Genomic DNA, 24,583 nt, shown 5'->3' on the forward strand with positions numbered 1-24,583 from the left:
TTTGGCAGGAGGAATAGAACAGCAGTATATTATTTAAATGGAGAGAGATTGCAGAACTCTGAGGTACAGAGGGATCTGGATGTCCTAGTACATGAATGTTGTCATTTATTGCAAGGGGAATGGAATATAAAAGTAGGGATGTTTTGCTACAGTTGTACAGGGCATTGGTGAGACCACATCTAGAATACTGTGTGCAGTTTTGGTCTCCTTATTTAAGAAAGGACATAATTGCTTTAGAGGCGGTTCAGAGACAGTTCACTCCACTGATTCCTTGGATGAGGGGATTATCTTATGAGGAAAGATTGGACAAGTTGGGCCTGTATACATTGGAGTTTAGAAGAATGAGAGGTGATCTTATTGAAATATGTAAGATCCTGAGGAGACTTGAAATTGGAGATGCTGAGAGGATGTTTCCCCTTGTGGGAGAGATTAGAACTAGGGGCCACAGTTTAAAAATAAGGGGTCTCCCATTTAAGACGGAGATGAGGAGAAATTTCCCCAGAGAGCGGTGGAGTCAGGGTCATTGAATATTTTGAAGGCTGAGTTAGATAGATTCCTGATTAACAAGGTAGATGGGAAAGTAGGGTTGAGGTCACAATCAGATCAGCCATGATCTTATCAAATGGCAAAGAAGGCTCGAAGGGCCGAATGGCCTACTCCTGCTCTTAATTCGTAAGTTCGTATGATATACAATGACCATTTCAGTCAAGCAGTTAAAAGACTTGGACCTGGAAGGAAATGAAATGGAAAATGAATGGAAGAAACAGGTGGGGAAATTAGGGCTCACTCATTCACGTCTGCACTTTCTCCCCTCCTAGGAGAAGAGAACGCAAAATGCACGCAAAAGGCAAGGACTAGAGGGGGGCCACAGCAAATAGTAGTCCTCACAGAGGCGGAGGAGGAGGCCCTGGAGATCAGCCGCACCCTCGCATGCCTGTCTGTCGGGGACGCCGACACTGGCACCCCACTAACGTCTGGTGACACAACTTCAACATTCATCACACGCAACATGAATTGATGTTGACAATGATTGGCATGTCTAACACCTCAGTATGCTCATCACAACATGACACATCTGTGATGATGCTTAATATTGCCTTCTGTTCTCTTACAGGCCCTTCAACAACCGCAGTGGCGGCAGACGGCGATTCCTCAGAGGAGCTCCCAGCCTCTGAGGGCGCACCGTCACATCTTAGCGAGCCATCCACCAGCGCAGATTCACACCTCGATGGGTCCTAGTAGTCAGTTAGTTGGGTTGGCAACTGGTGAGTTATCACACACAAGTGAGCACGAGCAGACACTGGTGGCAGGGGCAGCTGTGGAGAGTCGGCGTCGGTGGGTGCACTCCTCTCCAGGCTCTGCTCACCTGTACGTTGATGCTGAACCCCGGGCGCCATCCTTTAAAAGGAGAATGATCGAGGGATAGCAGCACCTTTGCGAGGAACTGGAACAGGTGCCACGCACACTCTCCACAATAGCGCAGAGAATGGAGGAGTCCAACTCCTGCATTAGTGGAATGGTGGCACAGGTACAGGAGAGGATCTCTGAGATAGTGTCACACCTAACTGCTGAAATGTCTGAGATAGTGTCGCAGGTAACTGCTGAAATGTCTGAGATAGTGTCGCAGGTAACTACGGAAATGTCTGAGATAGTGTCGCAGGTAACTAAGGAAATGTCTGAGATAGTGTCACAGGTAACTACGGAAATGTCTGAGATAGTGTTGCAGGTAACTACGGAAATGTCTGAGATAGTGTCGCAGGTAACTACGGAAATGTCTGAGATAGTGTTGCAGGTAAGTGTGGGAATGTCTGTGATGGAGAGAAGGCTAGTTTCCATTGAGCTTCAAGCATGGCTTACAAATGAGTCCATTCTGCCCCTGAAAATGGCCGTTCGGACTCACGGTGAACAACATTCTGCGGCCTTACACAGGCGGACAGAAACTTTACAACTGGGCTTCCAAGGCATCACATGTGTCCGCCAAACTGTTGTCCAGTAGGGTGGTAGGAGTGATGTGGGCCTGGTCCAGAAGGGGGATGATGGCGAAAGGGGACACGGACGTGGGGACGCCACTCAAAGCGCTCCCACGTCTCACCCGTTGCCATCCTCTCAACCAGTACCCAAAATGCTGCCTCCTCTCCAGGTGGCCGAGTCTGCCCCTGCACAGGTGGAACAGTCTTTGGAGGGGCCCTCACGGGCTCCAAAATCCAGAGGGCGTAGGCTGAAAGCATCTAAGCAGTCCAGCCATGGACATGAGCAACCTGCCACTACCTCTGCTGCAGCCACAGGGGATGCACCACGTAGAAGTAATAGGAAGAGAAAGGCTAAGGATTTGTGATCACAAAGGGTATGCACAAGGGTGTGTGACAGACTGTCATGTTTTTCATTTATATTAGCTTTTTGTTAAAGTCACATTAAATGTTATCATTCTCACCACTAATGCCACGTCCTGCCCATTCTTTACTGGCTTTTGTGATAGCGCCCTTTCATGTGCTTCATCATGAACAGCGACACTTGATGCCACCCAGTGCGTCACTTTACAGTGGGTGTATGTCTAGTTGCAGGACTGTTTTGTGCAGGGGTGGGGGGAGCTGGTGTTGGCACCGGTCTTTCCAGGTGGTGTGAGGACTGGACTCTTCTCACATTCTGATCTTACAAGAACCATTCTCAAACGAGTGATTCCCTGGCCTCATGAACAGCCAAGAGAGCCGCTGCTCTGCCGATGGGTTTGTCCTCCTCCTTCTCCTGTTCCTGTTCCTGCTCCTCCTCAATGTGGATGGCTGAGGTGGATGGGGCCTCCTCAACCGGTACCCCTCTCTGTTGCGCAATGTGCGACCCACTCTGTCTGGTGCGTATTGAAGCGTTCCCCCAGAACGATCGAGGCACTGAAATCGCATCTTGAGCAGCCCTATCACATTTTTAATTATTGACATGGTGGCAATGTGGCTGTCATTGTATCGACGCTGCTGCTTGCTGAAGGGTAACTTAGAGGCATCATCAGCCACGCGTGCAGGGGGTATCCCTTGTCCCTGAGGAGCCAGCCCTTAAGGGTGTTCAGTGCATGGAAGAGGCCCAGGATGTTGATTCCCTTAGAATGAACGAATCGTGGCAGCTGCCAGGGAATTTGGTACACATATGAAGGAATCTTTTGCAGTGGTTACAAACGAGCAGAGTGTTGACGGAGTGTTACCTCTTTCTGTTGATAAACAGTCCTGGCTCGTGTGAAGGTGCTCGGATTGCTATATGCGTGCAATCGATTGCACCCTGTACATGTGGGAAGATGGCCACAGAGTGGAATTCCACCGCTCTCTCCATCTGGCTGAGGTCGTCCATGGGGAAGTTGACGTATTGCGAGGCCCTGCGAAACAAGCTGTCGGTGACCTGCCTTATGCACTTGTGTGCAGACGACAGAGACCCTGGCGATATCACCGGTGGCACCCTGGAATGATCCGGAGGCGAAGAAGTTGAGGGCAGTGGTCATTTTAACAGCGACAGGTAATGAGATGCCGTCAGGCCCAGCCGGGAGCAGCTCGGCATGAAGGAGACTGCAGATGTCTGCAACCACCTGGCGACTGACCCTGAGCCTCCGTATGCACTGCTCCTCAGAGAGGTCCAGGAAGCTCAGCCTTGGTCTGTAGACCCTCTGATGAGGGTAATGCCCCCTGCGACATCGCTCCCTCTGTTGTTCCCCTCTGTGCTCTTGTGCAGGTGCCTGTGGCACAGCCCTGTATTGTGGAGCTCCAAGTGGTGGAAGTGCATGCCGTGCCTGGCAAGGAAGGTGATGTTCCTTGTCCTCGGATGTATTGGTGAATGCAGCCATTGCGCCCCGCATCCTGATAGTATTAGTTTGGGGGGGGTCTGAAAAGTTGGTAAATATGTGTAAACAGAACAATTCTGAGTGGAAACCAAGAATTTTCAGTCTAAACACAAAGATCTCCCAGCTAAAAGTTTGTCTGAGAGAACTGAGTGCCCTGCTGCAATAACTCACCTTTTATCCCCGTCTGTCAAACAGGCATTTAAATGCCCAAATGGCTGCCAGCTAAATCACGACTCCTTCACCATGGCGTGTTTCACACAGTACGGGAAACACGTAGAGGCAGCGTTAAAATCGCTTGCCTTCAATCTAAATTACATTTATTCACTTTTTAACTACTTTAAATAGTTCAATTGCTGCCTTAAATATCGTCCCGCCAGCATTAATTGCAATTTTTTTTTTGCCCCCACCCCCGGACTTTGCTTTTAAAATTGAGCCCATGATGTTTAGAAGTGCATCTAATTTCTATTTGGTTTTCACACTGCTGTGTTTTGGATTTGGGACTGTTTTTAATTTAAATTTTCTTGTGGTAGGAGAAATTATAAGGACTGCACTGTATCTGCTTCCCTCTCTCACTCAGATGAACGGTTTAAGAGTATGGAACCAAGAAAGAGTCTGCCTTGTATCTGATGGCCCATGAACCTTGGCGAGGGTCAATTTTGGGAGGCTCCTCATTGGTAGTCGGGGCTCATGTGCTGGCAACACATATCAGAAAAAGGAAGGCAGAGTGCCCATGATTTCTCTGATGTGCTCTGGCGGTGGCGAGGCTCCATCAGTGGCATGGAAGCTCACAAAACTGACCCAGTGCCAGGGTGAGAAATAATACACAGGAAATAAACCATTGACATTCAGTCCACGACTGTGACATAAAACCATACACCAATATAAACACATCGGAGAATCACTAAGCAAAAGACAGATTTGCCAGGTAATTTATCTTAAAAGGCCAGATGCATGCTCAATTTACTGAAATGCTTTTAAGCCAAAAACTCATATCCTGGCTCAGTTATCTACACACAGTCACTACCTGTAATCAGACAATACTCAACCATCAACCGCGAGATAGTCTGTTGCCTTTTAGCTATCACAAGCTATTATTTTGCTGCCCAGGCATGTTTTCGAAACAGTCCAAATGAATGGATTAAACACTTTTTGATCATTATAAACTTTGTTCCCGGTAGCTCACGAGAGTCATCAGTTGAGTGGATAAGCCTCAAGGCTGCATAATGAAGCAAATCAATTCTCCGTAGACCTGCTTTCGGAAAACTGTCATTTGTCCGGTTCCATGGGGAAAGCTAATTGCAGCATATGCAGTAGTTTGCTTCAATTTACTGACAGGATGCCAATTTTGAAAGAGAACTAATTAATCAATTGCTGGATCTGCTAAAGAGTTCTCAGTGTTGCTGTGTATCTTAAGCCTGTGAGTGTGATTTTTTTTCTCACAAGTAACTCTTCTCGCTGGAACCAATTTTTGCGTTGAATTTTTATTGCTGCTAATGAAAGAGTTCAGCTTGAAAGTGTGGGAAGTTGAATTAGTTAATTCATTTGTTCTTTGTGTTTTGATTTAGTGAGCACACTGAGCAGTGACCATTCTTCATTTACAACCATTTGTTTCTTTATACTGACGGTGAATTGTTGTCATTAATCATGGAATATAAAGACATAATTAACAGCAAAAATATTAAATGTGTCTTTTGTTGTAAAATATCTGTATATAATTGAAAGTAACATTAAGCATTGAACACGTAATCATTAAAGGAAATCCAGAAAAATAGAAACATAGAAAATAGCAGCAGGACTAGGCCATTCGGCCCTTCGAGCCTGCTCTGCCATTCAGTATGATCATGGCTGATACTCTATCTCAGTACCATAGTCCCGTTCTCTCCCCATACCCCTTGATGCCTTCTGTGTCTAGAAATCTATCTATCTCCTTCTTAAATATATTCAGTGACTTGGCCTCCACAGCCTTCTGTGGTGGAGAATTCCACAGGTTCACCACCCTCTGAGTGAAGAAATTTCTCCTCATCTCAGTCCTAAATGTCCCACCCCGTATCCTGAGACTGTGCCTCCTCGTTCTGGACCCCAGCTAGGGGAAACATCCTCCCTGCATCCAGTCTGTCTAGCCCTGTCAGAATTTTATATGTTTCAATGAGATCCCCTCTCATTATTCTAAACTCTAGTGAATACAGGCCGAGTCGACCCAGTCTCTCCTCATACGACAGTCCTGCCATTCTAGGAATCAGTCTGGTGAACCTTCGCTGCACTCCCTCTATGGCAAGTATATCCTTTCTTAGGTAAGGAGACCAAAACTGCACACAATACTCCAGGTGTGATCTCACCAAGGCCCTGTATAACAGCAATAAGACATCCTTGCTCCTGTACTCAAATCCTCTTGCAATGAAGGCCAACATACCATTTGCCTTCCTAACTGCTTGCTGCACCTGCATGTTTGCTTTCAGTGACTGGTGTACAAGGACACCCAGGTCCCTTTGTACATCAACATTTCCCAATCTATCACCATTTAAATAATACGCTGCCTTTCTGTTTTTCCTTCCGAAGTGGATAACTTCACATTTATCCACGTTATACTGCATCTGCCATGTATTTACTCACTCACTCAACTTGTCTATATCCCCTTGAAGCCTCTTTGCATCCTCCTCATATCTCACGATCCTACCTAGTTTTGTGTCATCAGCAAACTTGGAAATATTACATTTGGTTCCCTCATCCAAATCATTGATATATATTGTGAATAGCTGGGGCCCAAGTACTGATCCCTGCGGTACCCCACTAGTCACCATCTGCCACCCTGAAAAAGACCCATTTATTCCTACTCTCTGTTTCCTGTCTGTTAACCAATTTTCAATCCATGCCAGTATATTACCGCCAATCCCATGTGCTTTAATTTTGCACACTAACTTCTTATGTGGGACTTTATCAAAGGCCTTCTGAAAATCCAAATAAACCACATTCCCTGGTTCTCCCTTATCTATTCTACCAGTTACATCCTCAAAAAACGCCATTCCCTTTCATAAATCCATGTTGACTTTGTCTAATCCCGTTGATATTTTCTAAGTGTCCTGTTATCACATCCTTTATAATGGACTCTAGCATTTTCCCTACTACTGATGTTAGGCTAACCGGTCTGTAGTTCCCGGTTTTCTCTCTCCTCCCCTTTTTTAAATAGTGGGGTTACATTTGCCACCCTCCAATCTGCAGGAATTGTTCCATAATCTATAGAATTTTAGAAGATGACAACCAATGCATCCATTATTTCCATAGCTACCTATTTTAGTACTCTGGGATGCAGATTATCAGGCACTGGGGATTTACTGGCTTTCAGTCCCTATTAATTTCTCCAGCACTCTTTTTTTACTAATACTCATTTCCTTTAATTCCTCCTACTCACTGGACCCTTGGTTCCCTAGCATTTCTGGGAAGTTATTTGTGTCCTCTTCCGTGAAGACAGAACCAAAGTATTTGTTTAATTGCTCTGCCATTTCCTTGTTCCCCATTATATATTCACCCGTTTCTGACAGTAAGGGACCTACATTTGTCTTCACTAATCTTTTTCTTTTTACATACATATAGAAGCTTTTACAGTTCGCTTTTATGTTCCTTGCAAGTTTGCTCTCATACTCTATGTTTCCCCTCCTAATCAATCTCTTCGTCCTTTTTTGCTGAATTCTAAACTGTTCCCAATCCTCAGGCTTGCTACTTTTTCTGGCAACTTTATATGACTCCTCTTTGGATCTAATACTATCCTTAATTTCTTTTGTTAGCCATGGTTGGGCTGCTTTTCCCTTTGTGCTTTTGCGCCAGAAAGGAATGAATAACTGTTGCAATTCATGCATTCGTTCCTTAAATATTAGCCATTGCCTATCCACCGTCATACCTTTTAATGAAGCTCCCCAATCTATCATAGCCAACTCACTCCTCATACCTTCATAGTTTCCTTTGTTTAGATTTGGGACCCTAGTTTTGGATTGGACTACTTCACTTTCCATCTTAATGAAGAATTCTATCATGTTATGGTTACTGTTCCCTAAAGGACCCCACACAACAAAAAATAGTTCTCACCCTTTAATGCAATCTTTAACCATCTGGGTTGAAATAATTAAAATTTTCTTTGCAGGTTTACTGCTTGATTTCTAAAATAATTGTATTCAGGCTTATTTACTGAGATGATGTACATATGGTATTTTACATTTCAGAAGAATGTTGGCTAGTTGGAGGATTGGCTGGTATTAAGTACTTGGATAGGATTTATGAAGGAAGAATTACTTGTAGGGAAAGAAATTGCAGGGCTATGGGGAAAGAAATTGCAGGGCTATGGGGAAAGAGCTGGGGAATGGGACTAACTGGATTGCTCTTACAAAGAGCCGGCTCGGGCTCGATGGGCCAAATGGCCTCCTTCTGTGCTTTAACCATTTTATGATTCTATGATTCTAAGTATTGATGGTCACTTTTCAGCCTTGAACACTTTGGGCAGGATTTTAGTATTTGTGCACTTACTGGCATGATGTATGGCCGCTAATGTTTTAATGCAATTAAAAATCTGATACTGTAGTATTCGTATGTATTATTTATTGGCTGTATTAGTTTAGTGTTATGGACAGAGACATCAGTCAGCAGTTTGAAGGAAATATACTTAGGAAGGATATACTTAGGGCCAAGGCTTCTTCGACAGCACCTCCCAAGCCCATGACATCAGGCGTATGGAAACACCATCACCTCCAAATTCCTCTTCAAGTCACACACCTGCTCGACTTGGACGTATATCGCTGTTCCTTCATCGTTGCTGGATCAAAATCCTGGAACTCCCTACCTAACAACATTGTGGGAGTCTCTTCACCACATGGACTGCAGCAGCTCTAGAAGAAGGCTCATCTCCACCTTCTCATGGGCAATAAATGCCAGCCTTGCTAACGTTGTCCATATCCCGAGAATGAAGATTTAAAAAAATCAATTGAGGTGAGAACTCAGGTTACATTAGGATTCAGAAGACCTGAAATTCAAATATTTGCAAACTAAATGAAAACAATGTCTCAATGTCAAAACTGGAGTAGCCAACTCAAAGTAGTAATGGCTCTTAGCATTTCTCCTAAGAAAAGGTGAAACCACTTTAGAAAGCTTTTAATTATGCCATGGAGCATTGGTAATAACCAGCAGCATTCAAATGTGTTTTGCTATGGATCAGACAGAAGCAGCAGTAATATGAAAGCTATTGTGCTGAGTGAGAGTCAGAGGCGCTAAGACCTCATTGAGAATCTGAAAATTAATGAAAGTATTTCCAGGACCAGTAGGGGGTAGTCAGTCAGAAGGAAATGAAAGGAAAAAGTATTTGGTGAGCCAATTGAAGTCTGGAGCTAGAACTGGTAAGATCTGTGTGAGATCTTGTGTTAATTTACAGAGCACACATGACTGCATCCTCTAAATTGTATCCTGTAAACAATAATCAGTGATTTCCAGAGGGAATTCCTGTATAACTCTGATAAGCACCTACTGATGCAGATTCATTGAGACAGAATAAAATGGACGTTTTATCCATAGACTACCTCGGTGTAGTTATATGCAATTAGCTCACTTCTAATAGCTTATTCAACAACAGATTCCACCAGCATTTTCTTTACTATCTTGTGTAATATTTCTGATACAAACGATTTGCAACACAAAGCAACAAGAGTTGAATTCCTTTTTTGTGGATAAAGTGTGGGCGACTAGTTTGTTCCGTTGATAAACTGGAAAAAGACGGAGAGATGAAGACAGGTGTCATATTTAGTTTCAAGGTTAGCGTTTAACTATGGGGCGGCCGGTGGAGGGGAAGGAGGGGGAAGCCCGGGTTACTCCTGGTCCCATAAAAAATAATTTTTCGCTTACTCTTTTTGGGCCTCTTCCTCTTTACCAGCAGGTTTTACTAAGCGAGCATCCCTGGTGCACGCTCCACCCAGTGAACCGTTGAAATTGCATCAGGGTCCAATGTACGTCATGAACCCTGATTTGCATAGATTAATGAGGTTCCTGCCTGATTCAGACGAGCACCTGGGCAGCCCGGCGGAAGGCACCGAGAAAAATGGAGGCAGTATGTCGGCCACCTCGATTTTATCTCCACTATCGCCCCGCATTCATCGGGCGGAGGGAGTTAAAATCTCCCCTTACCTAATATTCAATTATTGAAAATTTTCAACAAAATACTTTGGATCACATGTCCGGTCTAAGACTTTTTTTCACTGATTCACTCAGAAATAGCACTGGTCTCGTGCAGAAAAAAAATAAATTGATGCAAATTAAGAGGTAGAAATTCGACCTCATTGTGCCTGTTTTACGGGTGTAAAATGGGCGCAACAAGAGCCAATCTCAGGGACCAACCTCCCATACCCAAAAAGACGGCTGAAAGACGTCTGGCCCGATATTGAGTCAGATGTTTTTTCAGGCATCCCTGGCGGCCACCTAAAACAGGCCCCTTACAGATGTAAATGAAGGGCTTGCTCAGCTTGCAATTCTTAAACAGTCGCTGGGTGACTGCCACCAAAAGGTAAGTGTTTTAAAATGAAAATACAAAAATAATCACTGCTGTGGAGCCAGGAGGAGCAGGAGTACTCCCCTGACTCCACAATATACCGATCGCCTACTGGTCGCCTGTTTCTCGCTTGAAAAATGGGTGGCCGACATTTGAAAATTTGCGGGGGATCTCAGCCACCCTATTGACATCCAATGCCCACCTGATCCAAATTTCAGACAGGCCTGTAAGTGACCGAGCAGCTTGCCCGCCTGGTTCCAGTGGAAGGCTGATTAACTATGGTAATCGGGGGCCTACACCAGTTATAGGACCCTGTTTGTAATTTTCAGGTACAATTCAGTGTAGCGTGTGCTGCCTATATGTACCAGCCATTGAGCGGCCTAACCAGTTGACCTCTGATGGTTGCTCAAGGAAAGGCCCAAACAATTTCTTTGGGAGAATTTTTGTGAGGCCAGGAGAAGCGGGAGTGGGCCACTGCCAGCACGTGCTTGACCCCATGCCCCAGATCCTGCCTGCCAGTTGGCTCAGTGCAGGGGCCGGTTGATTTGCCGCCCTCCCACAACTGGCGAGCAGCTCGCTCAGTGGCGGCATTCAAATGAGGTCCGAACCCAAAAACGGTTGGGCCTCCCGACGCCAGCTTCGGGTGGGCAGTGTGGCTGCTCTGCCACTTCATGCCTATTTTGGGTGGAAGTTGACAATCACTCCCATCATTTTTATCAATTGATCTCTGCCATTTATGTTATCAGAAAGGTTATTGAAAAGAGCTATTTTCTTTATTTGCCTTAAAGGATTGCAAATCCTCTATTTGGAATGGATAAAATCCCCTAGTGCTGTTCTACTAATACGTCACACGTGACTAGTGCATGGTCCTTTGGAATTATTTGATGGTACAAGTCAGTTTTGCTCAGTAAAGGCTTTAAGCTGATTACTAAGGAAATAACAGTGCTAAACTGCAGTTCATAAAAAAACCTACACTGACGAAAGTGCTTTAAAATTTGCATTTTTTATGAAATAAATCACAGAGCATAATTATTCTTTGAGAGGAAAAAGAGGAGCCATTTATAATTATATCAAAGGGTAAACTGTGTACTGACCTCTCTAATGAAATATCGCTACTTTAGATTATTCACTGTTTGCTAGGCATCTCTATTCAGGGTACTGTGTATAAACACTAGCTAAACTAAATGTCTAAAGCTGTAAGACTATATTCTACCATTTTCTTTCAGGAGTATGGATGTCTGCCAAGCCCTATTCAAACAATGTTTATCCATTTGATCCACTACAAGGGGCAAGATCGTCTGCTCTGCTTTAGTTTCAGATCCATGTAACTTGCAGCAGTGTGGCTGCTGGATGTCTGACTATATTTGAATTGATCAGAAGCTATCATCTAGCTTTTTTTAATCCACCAAAGATGTGCATCTCTGACCATTAATGAAAATGTGTTTCGCTGCTATCATAGTCTAAGAATTATCTTGAACTTTGGGTCTGAATATGACAATTCTCTTTGTTAGATGGTTTTATCGCTAATATGATAACGAATAGCAATGAGGCATCAAAAATAACATTAAAAACATTTGTGAAAATGTCTCAGGATTTTTCTGAATCTCACCCCTTCTCTTCCTCAAATTAATTGGTTCTAAGTACATCTGAGACCTGGCCACTACTATCAATGACCTTGAAAGCTGCAGTACTGTACGGTACCGAATGGTACCACAAAGGCAAAAGAATAGAATTCTGCCCTCTATTCACACATCAATCAATGATAATGAAAGTTACAGATCAAGTGCTTTAGACCCACACTTCGACGCTGGCAAAACATTCTTTATTTTAATTGTCACCTTTTATACTTTTATTGACTGCTGTTTCACAACACATGCATCTTGCCCTTCTGAGAATTATAGAGTGCATCACATCATTGATCTCCCAGGCTATTGTATAACTGTGCTGTAGGAGAAGCTGCACAACCTGAAGAATACTTTACAGACAACAAATATATCACATTAACATATTCGAAGATTTTTAATTAAACCTAGAGGCCAGTTATTTCCAATGAACATTACATTTAGCATATTATAAGATTTAAAATCAGCTCTCAAAGTAATAGAAGGTGCCACCCAAAGTTTTGTAGCTTGAGCACCATCTTTTTATGTGACCACGGGTTTGGGCACCAAAATCAAAATGGTACGGCAGGGGTAAGGCAGTGGATTTGTTGTATTTGAATTTCAGGAAGGTGTTTGATACAGGACCTCTGGAAAGGCTGGTTCTGAACATAAAGAAAACTAGAATCCGTGGAAATATTTTACACTGGATGCGAAATTGGTAGTCATACAGGGATTGTCATCAGCCTGGGAGAACGTTACCAGTGGGGTCCCACAGGGGTCTGTTTTGGGACCTCTTTTGTTTAATATCTTCACAAATAATCTGGATACAGGAGTCACAAGCACAGTGGATAAATTTGCAGATGATACAAAGCTAATGAAGGTAGTAGACTCCAAAGCTGAACAGGATAAGCTACAAAGGATTTGAATATAATTGGGAATTGGGCAAACAGATGGCAGATGAAATTTAATGTAGAGAAATGCAAAGTGCTTCACCTGGGGACAAAAATCCAGAAAGGGTCTATTCTTTAAATGGAAAGAAAATAACATGCATGGAAAATGAAAAAGAGATCTGGGGGTCCTGATTGACAATAAATTGAAACTATCGCAACAATGCTTGGTGGCAGTGAGTAAAGAGAATCAGATATTGGGATGTATTAAAAGGTCAATATTGAGCTGAAATGGTGAGGTAATCCTGCTACTTTATAAATCATTGGTGCGACTGCTCTTAGAAAACTGTGTACAGTTCCATGATCGGGAGGAACACGTGACTTTGGGCCTATGGGCCTATAAATTTGGCCATGCAGTGCCCGTTTTTAGGGTGTTAAATGGCTTCCTAAGCCTCCAATATGGCGGGCTGGACGCGCACCCTCATTACAAGCCGGAAGTACCATATTGGTAAAGACCAAAAAAATCGGCGTGCAGTGCCCATGCCTGAAACTGGTGTTAGCTCCTTTACGTATGCAAATAAGAGGCCTAATGCTGGTTTGAGGCCCAAACTGCAACATTAGTTTGCCCTGAGGCAACCGGCGTTGGCGTAAGTGCCAGCTGCACTCAGGGAGACCAGTTCTACATATGGCCTAACAGGCGAGCCTTAAAGGGACCACCAGTTAGGCCACAGCCATCAAGGTAAGTTTACCTCAAAGTGGAGCAGGAGGAGTAGGAGTTAAAAGAACGTGGGCTGCATCCGCCACCCGCCCCGATCACAACCGATCCCCTCCCTCCTGATCGCCCACCCCCGACCACCACTCTTTCACCCACAGCCACCGATCACCCCCACCCCGGCTACTGCTCCCTTCCAACCCGATCGCCCACCTTTTACCCCCACCCACCCTCCCGATCACCCACCTTCCTCACTTACCTGAGGGCCGCTGCTAGTGTCGCAGTGACCCGATCTAAGGTTATGCTTTGCTGGCAGCTCTGTGCAGCTTGTCAGCTCCATCTAAATGAAGCTTTAGGCCCAAACTCTGGGGCCTCTCGGGCCTCACTATTCAGGCACAGGATCGTACCTTGCACCCCCCACAGGGCATGCCCGAATTTCTGGGCCATGGTTCCCAAGCTTTCCACCACTGGGGTTTTCCTCACCCCATGTCTGGTTCTCTTATAGACTAATTGATAGAGATTGATTGCTATTAGTCAACAACTCCATTATCATTGCATCATGTGACTATCAGGATGGTAGAAGGCAAACTAGATGGACCCTGGTCTTTTTTTGTCTAGCAATTTTTATGTTCTTATGTACACAATCATTCCAAATAGCAGTCTCTCTCCCTTCTCAACCTCTGGCACTTGCTAAATCTATACATCTTACTGCTCCACTGGAATATTTCTGAAGTTCACATAAAAAATGTTCACTTCATAAGTGATCGATTTTTAATGTAGGTAAAAATATTTCTATCAATTTATCTGAGGTTGGCCACTACAGTAACTTAAATCAGATATTCAATGTTATATGGTCGGAAGACATTTTTACTGCGAGAGTTCATCATTTTTACTGCGAGAGTTCAGCATTTGTTACTGCGAGAGTTCATCATTTTTATTGCGAGAGTTCATCATTTTTACAGAACGTTCAGCACTTGTTTCAAAGAGAGTTTATCTCCTCCACCACCAGTGTACTGCAGCTGCAGTATGTACTATCTGCAGGATGGACTGCAGCAACACACCAAACTTACTACAACTTCAACTCCCAGCCCCATGAACTGTACAACCAAGAAGGATAAGAGCAGCAAGATCGTAGGAACACAATCACCTCCAAGTGCCCCCTCCAAGCTGCATACCATGCCTTCATTGTGTCTGGTTCAGAATCCCGGACTCACCTACCTAACACAATCACATTAGGACTATCAGCACGAGCACTGCAGCGGTTCAAGGAGTAGGCCCACCATCACCTTCTCAGGGCAACTAGGGATGGGCAATAAATGTGGCCCACATCCTGAGAACAAATAAAAAAAGACAGCAGTGCTGAAAGAAAGACAGGCGTGCCAAGCGCGGAATCCTGATGCCACAGGTATGTGAGAATTTCCTACATCTGCAAAGTAACCGTGCTCAAAAGAGCTCACCCTACAATTTGCATTCAGTTCTTCAAATGTCAACTATTACCATTGTATGCTCTCTCCTATATTATAACCATAAATACTCGAATCACGTGGGGCATTTATTTTCTCTATTATGCAGTGTGTGAATGTTTGCTGTTTTGAATTGGCACAGTGTTGCTGCTTTGTGTTTTGTTCCAGATGTGTGACACCTAACCTACCACTCCTTCTAATTGGTTCCCTTGTGAAAGCAGTAAGTGCTGACTGGCTGCAGGCTTCCACTGATGGCATCTGTAGCTGTCTTGGGCTGTGCATTCCCAGTGCCTTGCATGTGAGTCAGCCGTGTATGGAACTGTGGCAGCTAACTGGTGAAGCAGACCCTTCTTGAGGAGGGGCAAGTAAGGAGATCATTAGACCCATAAATTATGTCCCTCCTGTTCTTGATTCCTTGCAGCAGAACTTGCTGCACATATCTTGTAAAACAGGCATTCCTCATTGTGCAACACTCAATTCTGTAGCAATTCCACTCATTAAACTCCTGCTTTTGTCTTTCGCAGTGTTGTTCCAGGTGCTCAGCTGCCTCCTAATTAATATTGAAAGCTGATGAAGAGGATTAGTGTTACTCCTTGAACATTGGCTGGCCTGCTGTGTGGGAAGTATAGTCAAACGTCCTTTGAATTCTGGTCACTTTAATGCCAACTTCTGCAGCAAAACCGGGGAAACAGACCTTGTCCTTCTTCCGACCCTTTTATGTTAAAATTCATGCTAAGCTTCTCGCTCGGCTAACAGCTGTCATATGGCATTCTCCACAGGAAGAGAAGCATTTCTCTGCAGAATGGCTTCCATTTTTGTCATTTTTTTTTTGCACATGATTTTTTGAAAAACTATTTTTACAAGGAGGAGTGCATTGGTGAGGCTTAATTCTGAGGGGGTGGTAATTTCACAGCACATGTAGATCCCACAGCTAGTTTGACGATTGTGCAAGAGCTTTGGGTACTGCTCACATTGTAGATCACAAACTGAAAATCGCAAAAATCTTACGTAAACTAGCACGCTTTGCTATTCCAAAAAACATTTCGTAACCCACAGTTAACCCCTGAATAATACACCAACAGTAATTTCCAAGCAGTGGAAACTATTCTATCATCACATTCCACGTCACCTTACTGAAGGAGATAGTAAGCTAAGATAGAAATTTCCAAGGCTCTGCTACCTGTGATTTTCCACCCATTACTGTTAATGGGCAGAAGATGACAGCCAGTACACCCATGGTTTTTCAATAACTCATGTGGTGTGGGGTCTCAGAAAATGCTACCCATAGTGCCAAAGAGACAGTAGCCTAAATTTTCCAATATGAATGCAATTTACACCCAAAATGAGGTTTAGACTAACTTAAATAGAAGTGCTCTACTTGCACCCAATTTGCTGAGCCATCTGGAGCTGTGCATAATTATCCTAATTATGCACAGCTCCAGATGCAGATTTGGGAGCACACTGGTAATGGCACCCAAAAACTGCATGTAACTTAAAGAGATGGGACAATCAAAAAGGTGTGTCACAATAGGGTGACAAAAATTCTGGAAGCCTCTGGAAAGGCTTACAAGGCATCTCAATCCATTAACAACCACTGCCAATGATTAAGGGGCAGGGGGCTAAGAATATACTGACAAAAATGAAGGGAATGGAACCTAAGGTGTAGGCATGACTCTGCGGGCAAGTGGTGATATAGCTCAGCACCTGACTTGCTGTTAAATGGCTGCTGGACCAAAAATACCCAGAACAATTGACACACAGGCTCATGACAACCTGGGTGCCAGGGGTAGAACAAATCAAAAAAAGAATAGAAATAGTTAACAGTTCTGTCTTCTCTAATTGAATTAGCAACCTTGGGCACTTGGTTCACATGGATATAACTGAGATTTGAAGTCCTACCTGCACAAATGAGGGATGAGGGACTTCTGTTATGTGGAAAGACTAGAGAAGCTGGGATTGTTCTCCTTAGAGTAGAGGAGGTTAAGGGGAGATTCAATAGAGGTTTTCAAAATTATGAGGGGTTTTGATAAGAGTAAATAAGAAGAAGCTATTTCCACTGGCAGAAAGGTCGGTGACCAGAGCTCACAGATTTAAGATAATTGACAAAAGAAGCAGAGGGGAGATGAGGAGAATTTTTTAACACAGTCAATTGTTCTGCCAGAAGACTCTCAATAGTGGTCAGATGTAAATTTGTAATTCATTGATTCTGCAATTCTCATATTAAATGGTGAAAAGGGAAGCTGTCAATTTATGCTGCAAATCAAACAGATATTTTGTCATTCACATCACACAGCTACACATACACATTGTAATTGCATGCAACTTATTTTACAAGCTCAGCAGGAGCCTTTCCATATTCATTATTCTGCAACTCCAATAGTGCACTTACAGCGTTGGATAAATTGATTCATAATAATTTTGGCTTAAATAAACCATAATTTAGCTCAATGTAAAAGCAATCAAGCAAATTGGTATTTATGATTCCATATTCTTTATTTTGTGAGCATCAGGATGACAGATGTCTGGACCAATCAAGTTCACCCAGATTAGATTCAACATGGGTTAGATGCAGAGTAAGCTCCCTCCATACTGCCTTGACACTGAGCCTCAAACTCAACTTCAGAAAACATTCCACAACAACAACAACAACTTGCATTGATGTAGCACCTTTAACACAATAAAATGTCCCAAGGCACTTTACAGGAGTGTTATCATGTTGTGATGTTTTTACTTCATGGTCTTTCTGAAAAAAACTGCCAAATATTGAGGAACTATATCTAATTTTGTACTTTGGGGTTGTGCTCTTGAGGAACTGGATTGACATTTCTTACAATCCAATTTCCCAACTCAATTTCTTACAGACCCTTACAGTCTTCAGTTGAAAGGATATACTCATCCTATCCAGTTACCTTGAACACAAAAAAAATACTTGCATTTATATAGCTCCTTTCATGACCTCAGGTCATCCCAAAGTGCTTTACAGCCAAAGAAATGCTTTTGAAGTGTAGTCACTGTTGTAATATTGGAAATGCGACAGCCAATTTGCACACAGCAAGGTCCCACAAACAGCAATGAGATAATGACCAGATCATTTGTATTAGTGATGTTGGTTGAGGGATAAATGTTGTCCAGGACACCAAGGAGAACTACCCTGTTCTTCTTCGAAATAGTGCCATGGAATCCTTTACATCCACCTGAGAGAGAGTATGTTTGATTTAACGTCTCATCCGAAAGATAGCACCTTTGACAGTGCACTCCTTCAGTGCTGCACTGGAGTGTCAGCCTAGATTTTGTGCTCAAGTCTCTGGAATGGGACTTGAACTCACAACCTTCTGCTTCCATTGAGCCACAGCTGACATAGATCCCAGATGGGAAGGTTCTGGACCAATGTATCACCTAGTTCCTAGCTAACACTGAAGCTGAAAAGTTACCATTTGTTTTGTGTGGTTTACTTGCTTATGCGCTCATGTAATATTATTTACATCAAGCTAAAGATTATTATCATTTGTGCTCTTAAGCACAGTTCCATGCAAATAGTGTTTTTACTGTACAGATTTAAATTTGCTTTCTAGCATTTTCATAAACTGTAAAATAAACCATCTGGACAACACACAGTATTGATCGTGGAATAATGGATTCTCAATTCATTGTTGTGAGTTTAAATCTGAACCTTGTTAAATGGTCATGATCTTAGTGGGTGAGCTGTGATAATTCCTTGCTTGCAGAAGATGGATTTTTGCAAGGCAACAAAACATGTGATTAACACATGTCCTGTCATCTGAGTTTTGAAAGGTATTGATGGTCACAATGGAGATTGCTTCACTTTCTGAATACATTGTTCAAAGTTAAATCCTTCAACTGAAGAAAAATGGTTCTGTTGGCAACATTAAGGAAAATGTGTGAAGAGGGCTCACCAAAATCCATATTCCATATTGCCTTGTTTCACTGATCTTGAGATTCTCTCATGTTGTATTTTGCTGGTTCATGGTTAGCTTCACAAAACTGGAAACGGTAACTGTCATGCCATATCATTGAATTCTCTTCTACATAAACTCTTCTTCAAAGTGGCAGGGCAGCTGAATGAATACTAACAAATGCAACAGATGTTCAAAGATTTCATTAAAAATCATTCAGTTATAAAAGCATTGATCCATTCTGACTTGACTTTGACCCAGAAATTGCTTGGAGCAGCGAACCAGTGAACAGTGCTCGACACTCCATAGATCTATACTAACCCACTAACTTACGGCGGTCTATACTGGGTGCACTTCCTCTAATAGGAAGCGGAGAAGAGCCCAGGGTTAGCTCCAGCGAAGCTAGGACCCATGGGAAAAGTGAGAGGATCGATCTCTCCGCTCGACCAATCAGATTGCAGCATTTTTGACACGCTGCAAACTGGTTCTGCAAGCTGGAACGTAAAATCCAGGAAGTGAAAGGTACAACATTAAAATCATTTTAAAAACAGTTATAGACAGCGAAAAATGAGACGGTGAGAAATAATCGAATTAAAGAGACAGAAGGGAGAAGTAAAAAAACGTATTTTAACTTTAAAAAAATTTAAATGACCAAAAACTTGGTCATTTAAAATCAGGAGTAATTAGACTTCACATTTTTTAAAGTTAATTTTTAGTTGTTTGGCAGTCATTAAAACTTACCGCACTGTTAAAACGTAGTTTAGACCAGGTATTTTTAAGCGTACCTGTTTTGTGGCAATATTAGTTACTTTCCAGCTGGACAGAACAGCAAGTTGGCGATGGTTCAATGATTTCGCTGATTCCAGCCCACGATATCCCTTTAATGCGAAGCGGTCATGTCGCCGGCAGGAGGGGCAAGTTCCGAATTTCTGCGTCTGACTGTGCATGTGGAAACGCGATGCCGTCACTAACAACGGTGAACACTGTTGAGCTCACCATTATTTTTTAAGCATTTTCCAGCCCAATGTTAAATTGAATACTGTGTCAGTGACCTCTGCTGATGGTTGCTGTGTGTACAGTGCATCTGGGACAGATTGATTCTGTTCTTTGAAGGAGTCATTGTCAATGATAAATCAGGCTGGTATTGTTACAAAAAACTCAATAAACTATTGACTTTACAAAGAAGAGTAATAAATGATTTGGGTTACATTTTTTTTATTGGATGTGTTTTGTGTTTATAATACATAATCTTTTTTACATTATTTTCAATTTTGGTTTTACTTTAAATTATCTTTTAACTAACTGACCTCTGACCTTATAGGCATGGTGCTTAAACTGCATTCACTAACTACTTTACACTTTGGGTACCACAGTGATTCTTATACACCAGACAAGAAAGATCCCAATTGTTATACTTGAAAAGAGTATGTGTAATTTCATGCAGTTCACAGATGCTATCTGACATTCAGTGTTAAAAATGTATAGACAATAACGAATAATAGACAATTAGAAGTTTATCACAGGCCAGGACAAATATTACAAACTGAGAGAGAAACCTCAACAGCTAGGAATGTTTTCTGAATTCCCATGATTTGCTGTATCCTTGAACACTCCTAAATATTGTTTTAATTATTATTTTTTATTATTTATAAGTAAAATACTTTTTACAGGATTCTCTTTAAAATTTAGCTGACAATTTAATTGCGAGTTTAATGGTGAACAAGAACTGATCAAAGCAGCATGAATGTGATAACTAGGAGAAGACGGGCAAATTTTACCCAGACAGTGGTTAGAATGTGGAACTTGCTACCACATGGAGAAGTTGAGGTGAACAGCATAGATGCCTTTAAGGGGAAGTTAGATAAGTACATGAGGGAGAAAGGAATAGAAGGATATGCAGATAGCTTTAGATGAAGTAGGGAGGGAGGAGGATCATGTGGAGCATGGCCTCTTTCTGTGCTGTAAAGTCTATGTAATCCTATTTAAGATTGCTGCCATGTGTTGGTGAAAGAAACAATGGCCTGGAAATTTGATCATACCCGAAAGCACAAACTGTGCGCTCATGTTCACATGTTCATAGGGACTACGAGAAATTGGTGCTGGAACTTGATTGTAATGACAGGTGTGCAGCTGTGTGTCCGTTTGAGGGGAAATCAGGCATTATTGACGCCTCTTAAAAGCAGCCTGCACCTCTTAAAGGGAGGTGCTCTATGGCTGCAGGCAGCAGGAAAGACTTAGAATTAGCAGACAGGGTTGCAAAAGCTGCAAATAGGGCACTCAGGTGCTCCGATGCAGCTGGGGAGGCCCTGTTCCAGGCAGTTGGCAAGAGGAACCTTCCTGATTTTCCTTCCATTCATTTATGTGTAAGTAAAATCAGATGGGCTCCATTACAGGCATTTGATCCTTCCTGCCCAATGGTCTGTACTCTGCCTGAGCAATAAGTTGTGCCCAGGCACTAAAGAGGAAAATCCACCACATAAAGTCATACTGAGTGCAAAGTAATTTTTACAGCTAGTTATATTTACAGCTAGTTGAAACTGAAAAATAGTAACCCATCTTTGTCTTTTGACTGTGATTTACATTAAGCTTAGATAGAAATTCTAGTCCCGAAACGCACAACTATTCAGGCCAACATAGCACTGCTAAGTGTAATGCATTGCCATGTCTATACAGTTAATCTGTACTGCTATTCTATTCAGTCCCCAGATACCACACAGTGTAAAGCAATGGTCAAATATCAATTTGTACACTGCTGGAATTAACGATTGCTTGTTTAACAACGATGAAAGGCTTAATGAAGTCAAATTTACTCAAGTCCTTGAGTTTATAAACATATTAACATGCAGATTACGTGCCTTTAAAGTCAATGGCCCAGAATTTCCATGAGACTCGTGCCATTGGAATTGTGCATCTACAGTGTTGAGTTCATTTTACACTCTAAACGTTCCAGACAATTAGGTTGTGCCTTAGTGTTCTTAATAATAATAATAATAATAATAACAACAACAACAGTCTTTCTTTTATAATTGGATAAAGGAATGGGCTCATCTAGAGGACCATGGTCTTAGATGTTTTATACCAGTTAGCTTTATTGGAAGCAGCTGGTAATGATTTCCTGGAGTTTCTCTTGAGCTGCAAACATCCCCCTTCTGGGAAACCACCTCCATGCTGCTAGGACCTGATGTTTGAGATCATCAGTTTTGTTGCTTACCAGTAAGGAGATAGATGATACTGAGGAGTAGATTTTAACTTTCACCACTGACTGGAAAACTGGTGGTAGCGAACATGCTAGCCTTCTCTTCATAATAGGAGAATAGGGCTATTCCCACAAAGAAATCCATTATGTCCCTCATTTTAAATGTCATGAGTACCATTAAGTGTCCAGGAAATAAAAAGAATCCAAAAATCACAGTCCCTTCTCAGTCTCTGAAAGACCTGTAGGTCAGAAAGTATTTCAAAAACTATGACGTCCACTGTGTTCTTCTGTCTCTGGGACACCATACTAACCCCTTCACAACACCACATTAATAGTTGTATTGTTCCTGGGGATGGTATGGGGGAAAAACAGAGGGAAACAGTTCATTAAAATACACCCAAATGCTGCATTTTACATGTGGCAGGACAAGCCAAGAGCAGGTGGCCTAAATTACCGCCCGATTCCCGGAAGCAAAATACTGGCGGCATGTTTTTGGGGCAAAGTTGAGGCAGATCGCCTCACCGCCCCATTTTCCTTCATTTACTGCTGCTAAACTAAAAACAACAACTTGCATTTACATATCGCCTTTAACGTAGTAAAAGGCGATATATAAATGACCCAAGGCGCTTCACAGAAGTGATTATCAAACAAAAGCCACATAAGGAAATATTAGGACAGGTGACCAAAGGGATAGATTTTAAGGAGAGTCTTAAAGGAGCAGAGAGAGGCAGAGAGGTGAAGAAGTTTAGGGAGGGAATTCCAGAGCTTAGGGGTTAGGCAGCTGAAAGCATAGCCGCCAATGGTGGAGCGATGAACACTGGGGATAACGCAGGAGGCCAGAATTGGAGGAGCGCAGAGATCTCGGAGGGTTGTAAGACTGGAGGAGGTTACAGAGATAGGGAGGGGTGAGGCAATGGAGGGATTTGAAAACAAGGATGAGAATTTTAAAATCGAGGCATTGCCGGACCAGGAGCCAATGTAGATCAGTAAGCATAACGGTGGTTTTACCAAGGAAAATCCAGGTCAAAGGAACCAAACAGTGCAGAGCTTCAGGTAAGTCTGAGACCGGTTCCGCAGAAAGCAGTTTTTATCCTGTAGCAGTAGAATTACACTTTGGGCTGCCTATGCTAGCAATTCTGCTTTCTTCCCACCATGGGACAATTCTGTGCATACATGCTGACACATATGAACAGAGCTTCACTCCCAGCAGGTGCATTTTGAATGTTTTGAGTATGCAGACAGGAGCATCTGCACTGTCAAAACATTAAAAATAAACCACAGCTTCAATTTAGAAAGTGCCAAGGGGGTCCTTGGGTCCCTGAGCACTTTATAAGCTGAAGTTGAGTTTCAAATGAATCTCTGCGTTGGGAGCACTAATTCAGAAAATCTACCCCTTGTGTCCATCTCAACATTACAATAAACAGTACTTTATTGACATTTACTGTAAAATCATGAATGATTCACTTAGTCCATTGGTGATTTTCCTACAAACACGTTGCTAGGACCAGATGTTTGATATCATCGGTTTTGTTGCTTACCAGTGAGGAAAAAGATGATACTAAGGGGTAGATTTTAACTCTCACTGCTGGCTGGAAAACTGGGGGTAGTGGACTGGCCTCACCTACACACTTTGCCTGATTTTCCTTTCCATTAAAGTCGGGTGGCTGATCTGAAACCATCAGTTTTCCACCTGATGTTGAAAGTTAAAATCTACCTCACAGAGTCTTTACGTGTGCTTTGTGTGCTCTAAGAACGCATCTATATATATATATATATATAAACACAGTACACAGTGGGAATAGCAGGCTTCAATATAAATCAAGCTTATTAGTAAGAGCTGAATTAAAATGGTTCCTGTTATACAAAGTTCCTGCCACCCAGTTTGAGTGATCAAATAACTGTTGGGATTGATAGTCTGGGTATATATTACAGTAACTGGCTTCTAATATTATTGGATTTCATGTTAACAAGGTTTGACTGGATTTATTTACCTTGGAATCCTATTTAGCAAATAAGTTAAATTCATTTCTATTAGATTTCTTGAGCCAGCTCTGGACACGTGTCCCTGTTGTTAACTAAGATTTTCATTTTGACGGTGGCTTTTGATCTCTTTACACAGTGCCTAATATATAAGTTGCACAGTGCACCGGTAAACATGAATAACAGTAAGATCTTTAATTATGAATGGAATCACTTGGGAAATTAGATTTCCATGTTGATGTGTCAGTCTTTTTAGTGATTAAGTGGATAATTACTTTACCAGCTGAAGAGACCTCTGTGGTTTTGAGAGTTGATACTTAAGTCATTCAAATAAGATGTGATGGCTACAGCATTTTCTTATTCCAGGAATTATTCCAGTATTTTCGGGGTGGGGTGAAGGTGTTGTTAAGGGACTCTTTTACTGTATTAATATATCTTATAAGAAAAAAATGATCAAAGTGCATGGTAGTCTTATGTTTTTAGAACAAATCCTGTACAA

The sequence above is a fragment of the Heptranchias perlo genome, chromosome 10 (assembly GCF_035084215.1).
Source record: "Heptranchias perlo isolate sHepPer1 chromosome 10, sHepPer1.hap1, whole genome shotgun sequence".
Classification (NCBI taxonomy): Eukaryota; Metazoa; Chordata; class Chondrichthyes; order Hexanchiformes; family Hexanchidae; genus Heptranchias; species Heptranchias perlo.